Here is a 6243-nt window from a genome sequence, read left to right as displayed (position 1 = left end):
CTGGGGGCTGATAACTCACAGAGTTGAGTGAGCAACAAAGTTATTTAAGGCAATTCATCATCCCCTCCAGCTATTGTGGATGGAACCATTTTGAAATTAATCAAAATGAGAGAACAGACTAAATCTGGCTGAGAATTCTTTCAGGTTCCTAAAATTTGGCATCCATCTCAGTAAACAGAAATGACCCAACAGACAGCTGAAAGACTAGATCTCTTGAAGTGCAAGGGCTAGGACAACGTAATTGTGGTTACTTATTCTAAGAAGCAAACAAACTGAACAGTATGACAGGTTATCACACTAGTTTAAAAATAGACCAAATACTGTACCACATTCCCATGGTGCTAGCGCTGGCCATTGAAAGTAGTGATATTAAATATGTGGGCTCTACATCTAACCCACAGAAAGCCCATCCAGATTTAATGTATATTATGAAAGTTTTATTTACGCCCCATTAAGTCAAAAGTAATGTAAATAGTCAGATTATAACAAGCTAATGACCTACACATTTCCATATGGATAAATGGTGATAGATATAAACAGGAAATAAATGGCAATCCTATCTACCCATCTAAAAAAGAAATAGAGTATCTCTAAATCTTGCATACTCATAGCTGTAAGAGGTATGCAGGTTTCCAGGTTTTGCAATCCGTTGTCAGAAAACAGCAGTTATTCCTGCAGTATCTCGTTAGCATCTGACTCAAATTATTTTTAGGTCACATGATTTGGAAGGCATTATTAACCCATCTAAAAATTGGTAATTATTCTGAGATGGTTCTGCGTTAACCCTGGAATCAGCATCAGAAAGAATAATAATGTGATGCAGAAGAACAGCAAATCAACCTGACTAAAAATATGCCCGCTTTCAGAAACAATCTGGACATCTGGAAAAATCACAGCTACAACGTGGGAACACTCCCAAATGGACACCGATCTGGCCAAGGCATTCTCTAAGCAGGAAAGGGATGAAATCAGGTGAACTTAGGCCACCTTTGAGGAGCAGCCTAGAAATTTACTTCTTGGACAGCATAACTGGTGCAAACTCTCCAAAGCAATTTCATACTATCCTACCCAGATTGGCCCAAAGTTTGACATTAATTCAAAAAACCAAGGGAGTATAGTAGAGCAGAAGGGAACAGACATGTAAACCCTAGTACATGCTTATCACTATAATAAGTTTGGAGATGAGTACATCCTACCCACGGCAGTGTTGTCCCAGGTAGCAGGGCAGCAGTGGCCGATTAGAAAAGAGAATACTAACTACACAATCAATAAAAAAGTAAAAACGTGTTTCAAACCCTACAATAAGCCTGTATCCAAAGGAGTCTTACATGTCAGTTACATACTAGACACAGGTTCTGTACTATAGCTTTGCAGTGATCCCCTCTGGCCTGCTGGCTTGGCACTGCCTGCTTCCTGCCTGCTGAAGGGAGAGGATTCTACACAGAGCTACCTGTTTCTGGTGCGTGGTAAAATTCACAGAAGTTCCATGTTATTCATGCCAGGGTCCTTCCTTGTGTGAAGTTTGATGTAGGTGAAGATAAAGTGGTTTCTTGGTCAATAATGACAATTTCTTTCTTTTAAAATCAGTGGGTTTCTTCTATACCTATTACAATGGGCCCAGGTTTAATTTCATCCATCTCCATGAAAGAGAAACACTTGGTATTGGTAAAACTTATTTTAGGCTTGTAGTGTTAGAATTCAAAAGAAGATAGCTGCACGTTTGGTTAATTTTTCAACATGCTTCTGGAGCTCAATGTCCCCATTAAAATGAACATATGTATCTTCTTTTCTTAAAGCCACAGACGTATCTTGCAAAGACGTTAAATCTATGCCATGCAGATCCTTACATTGACTGTGATATAGGAAGCTTTCAGACGGGTCTTCTCAATTCTGACAGTAACGTCATTCCTAGTTCTGATAGCAAAATTGGTAATAAAGTACCAGGAACTCTAGCAGGAAATGATCAAGAAGACCCTGCTCCAGCACCACCCTCTTTTCATCTTCTTCAAATTCAAATTTTCATCTTTGTCAGGTGCTAAAATTCTTCTTAAGGGGACAGGCTAAACATCAAATGGAATTCTTTATTATCTCTACTAGAGGCCCGGTGCATGAAATTTGTATATTGGAATGAGGGGTGTCTCTCAGCCCAGCATGCATCCTCTCCAATCTGGGACCTCTTGGGAGATGTCCGACTGCTAATTTGGGCCTGATCCCCCAGGGATGGGGCCTAAACCAGAAGTCGGACATCCCTCTCATAATCAGGATGCCTACCTGTCTGATTGCTCCCAACCACTTCTCTCTACCAGCCTGATCACCCCCTAACAACTCCCTGCCAGCCTGGTTACCCCTAACTGCCCTCCCTTGCCAACCTGGTTGTCCCTAACTGCCCTCTCTTGTAGGCCTGGTTGCCCCAACTACCCACCCCTGTTGGCCCAGCCATTCCTAAATGCCCTCTCATGCAGGTCTGGTCACCCCAAACTGCCTTCCCCTAAAGGCCTGGTCCCTCCCAACTGCCCAACCCTGCTGGCCATATTGTGGAGGCCATCTTTGGCCACATGGGGGCAGATATCTTGTGTGTTGGACTGTTTTGTGATGGTCAATTTGCATTTTAGGCTTTTAATATATAGGATGTTTTTACCTCTCTCCCTCTTCCTTCTTCTCTGAAATAAATAAAAACATATTTTTAAAAAGCAGCAAAATAACTTAACCAAAATAAATTGTAAGTCACTTGAAGATATAAATTATTGTGGAAATCTTCCCTTTGAAGATTGTGGGAATACTGGCTTTAAATCTGTATCTCCTTCTTGCCCATAATCCTTTCAGATGGCTCTACAGAACTTTGTGTCAAAATGTAGAGTAAGTAGAAAACTGAACTGTATCACACATATTTTTACACACACTGTTTCATATATATGTAAATATATATATCAAACATAAATGAAATATGCTTACACATACATATAAATATTTGTATGTGTATACATATGTACATACATGCACACATTCATATGGTTCAATGACTCTTCTAAATTAAGGTATGTTTATACATATTTGTGTATGTGTATGTATACATATGCACACATGAATCTATTTCATCTCTACATGGATGAAGAAATATATATCTATCTGTTTATGTGTATATATACTGTATCTGCATCTATATTTATCTATATACAAAAATCTAAGATAAATATATATACATAGATATATATATATTTATATGTTCCAGAATTTTTAAAAAGTAAATATTTTCTTTCTTGAGTTAAATTACTTCTAATTCCACAAAATATAAAAATCAGATCATTCATGTGTTTTTAAATCAATTTAAAATCATATTTCAGTTCAAATCTTCCATAGAATGGATCAATTTCTATTCAATAAGACATGGCATCATCTTATTCCACTGTTAAATATCTGGAGTTATATATGTTTACTCAGCTTTATTAAGATATAACTTATATTCAAAATATAAAATGTACATACTTATTAATACACCTCATCCATACTTTGGGTAAGTGATATGATACACATCATTTCTATGCAGAGAATACTGTTTCATTATTATCTAAACTGTCTGTTATTAATTATAATGTACATAATTATAAGAAATTAATTCAGTTTAGCATGATTTTATAGGACTTCCCAAAAGAATGAAAATGTGATTGTTTTGTCAGGTCAATCAAGCACCTGGTATCTAAAATGTACACAAAATTAATCAGAACAAGAATCATTTTAATAAATTTTATGTACATATACCAGCTAATGCAATTAAGTCAGTATTTTTTAATCTATGTGCTCATACTTTTAAATTATGCTTAGAAAATCATTTTTCTGAGAATAAATTTAGCCTGAATTTTTAAATATAATTTAGAAATGTACTAAAAATAGTTAGAAACACTCATTAACCAGAAAAAAATATTAACAAAGAAACATCTTAGCCATTGTTATTACCAGCCATTAAGTGAGAAAAGTGACTGCAAATTTTAAAAATGAATTTGTTTTGTGTGATCGATCAGATTAAATTCACAGGGGATATTATATGAGTCTATGCCAAACATGAGCATAGTAATATTTGGTAAATGTAGTGAGGGAAGGAAACATGTTACCTTTTTTTTTTAAGAAGAAATTACTTAATTAACGTGACCATATTCATTAGACATATTTGATTTTTAGGTTGTAATCTTTAAAAATCATCACTAGACAGTGTGGTTTGTTCATTTCATGTAAAATAAAATAGAACGATGCAGCAACTGAAAGCAGGAAAATCATGAAAGTAAAAGAAAACCTGTTTAAAAGTCAGAAGGCAGCTGCTGCTTTGTATTCACTTATGAAAAAGGGTATATAATTTAGCATAAATATACAAAAAATGGAATGTCTTTTATGTAATCTAATGCTGCCTTTATGAGATATATTTGTTTTATAATTCAATTAAATTTCTTATAAAATAATATTATCTTTCTGCTAGTAATTGATAAGGAAGTTGTTATTTAAATAAATGGATTCAAATTTCTAAGTAATTTCTAAATAACATCTAATTTATTTTCACAGTTTTATCACTTGTTGAAAGCCTAGCAATAATTTGGTCATCTATAAGCCAGAAAATTCATTAGAACCAGACAGAGCTGGCACTCTGATCTTGCATTTTTTCAGATTGGGCCTAGTCTCTTTGATAACTTTGTTTCATATATATATATATATATATATATATATATATATATATATATATATATATATAATTGATTTTTCTTACATAGAGGAAGGGAGAGAGATAGAGAGCTAGAAATGTCGATGAGGGAGAAACATCAACCAACTGCCTCCTGCACACCCCCACCGGGGATGTGCCCGCAACCAAAGTACATGCCCTTGACCGGAATCGAACCTGGGACCCCACAGTCCGGAGACGGACGCTCTCCCGCTGAGCCAAACCGGCTTCGGCTGATACTTTGTTTCAATGAAGATGATTACTAAACACTTAAAGGCTCAGTTGTTTCTTCCTACTACATTTAATTTAGCAGCACACAAAAAGCTTCTGTGCCAGGCTGGCATAGCTCAGTGGTTGAGCATTGACCTATGAACCAGGAGGTCATGCTCAGTTCCCGGTGAGGGCACGTGCCTGGGTTGCAGGCTTGATCTTCAGGATGGGCATGCAGGAGGCAGCCGATTAATGATTCTCTCTCATCACTGATGTTTCTATCTCCCTCTCTCTTCCTCTCTGAAATCAATAAAAATACATTTTTTAAAAAGCTTCTGTGGTTGCCTGATAAAAAAAATAAAGTATGCAGATATTGAGTTATAATGCTGTACACCTTAAATTTGTATAACGTTGTTAATCAGTGTGCTCAATAAGTAAAAATAAATTTTTTTTTTCAAAACAAAACTCAGAATACAAAAGAGTTATCACTGTCTGCATATCATAAATTTTGGGAATCATAATAGATATATATTAATACATTCTACTTTTATATTACCCTATAACTAGGGGCCCTGTGCACAAAGATTCACGCCCAGGAGGTGGGTCCCTCAGCCCAACCTGCACACTCTCCAATCTGGGAGCCCTCAGGGGAGTCCTCTCCAATCTGGGAGTTTCTGTCTGTCTTTGCAATCATATGAGCAAATTGTCTAAGATCCCAACCCAGTTTGGCTTGGTTCTCACAAAGTATCTAATAGAGGTTTTGTTTTTTCTTTGCTCCATCGGTGGCAATTTCCTAGAAGGTGCATGATATCTTCCCTTTAATTTTCCTGTGACACTCTGACTTTACTTACTACGTCTCTCACCTCCTCTTTCCCTCCACCCTCCACCGCAGCAGTAACTCGCTCCAGGCTCACTCTGCTCTAGTGTCTCGGAGATCCCGCAACGCATCTGCCATCGGAACGAGGATTCCCAGCATTCCTGGTGCTCACCACGCTCTGGGCTTCTGCTTCCAGTCCAGGGGCTGCCATCAGAACTATGATTCCCAGCATTCCTGGTGCTTCCTGTGCTCTTGGTTTCCACTTCTAGTCTGGAGGCTGCACAAACCAAGTGGGCTGTGAACTCCAGCAGCCTCCAGGCCTGGCTGACAGGAGCAGACACTCCCGTGGCATCCCTGGGACCCTGGCCACTCTGCACTGGCTCAGAGCAGGTGGGGCCCCAGGGACACCTGCCGCGTCACCCCGGCTACGTGGAACGCAGGTGGACATCCCACCCTGACCCCAGCTGCTCAGTGCCTGCCTGTGTGCACACTGTCCACAGGCCCGCCTTCTTAT

The 6243-nt window shown here is 38.1% G+C and overlaps 1 pseudogene; it reads right to left on the bottom strand.

Moving 5' to 3' along the window:
* Positions 1-422: 422 nt before the first annotated feature.
* On the bottom strand, positions 423-5867 carry LOC118729673 (annotated as a pseudogene).
* Positions 5868-6243: the final 376 nt, after the last annotated feature.

Source organism: Pipistrellus kuhlii, unplaced genomic scaffold (genome assembly GCF_014108245.1).
Source record: "Pipistrellus kuhlii isolate mPipKuh1 unplaced genomic scaffold, mPipKuh1.p scaffold_m20_p_3, whole genome shotgun sequence".
NCBI lineage: Eukaryota > Metazoa > Chordata > Mammalia > Chiroptera > Vespertilionidae > Pipistrellus > Pipistrellus kuhlii.
The sequence above is the reverse complement of the archived record's forward strand: the minus strand, read 5'-3'. Positions and strand labels throughout refer to the sequence as shown.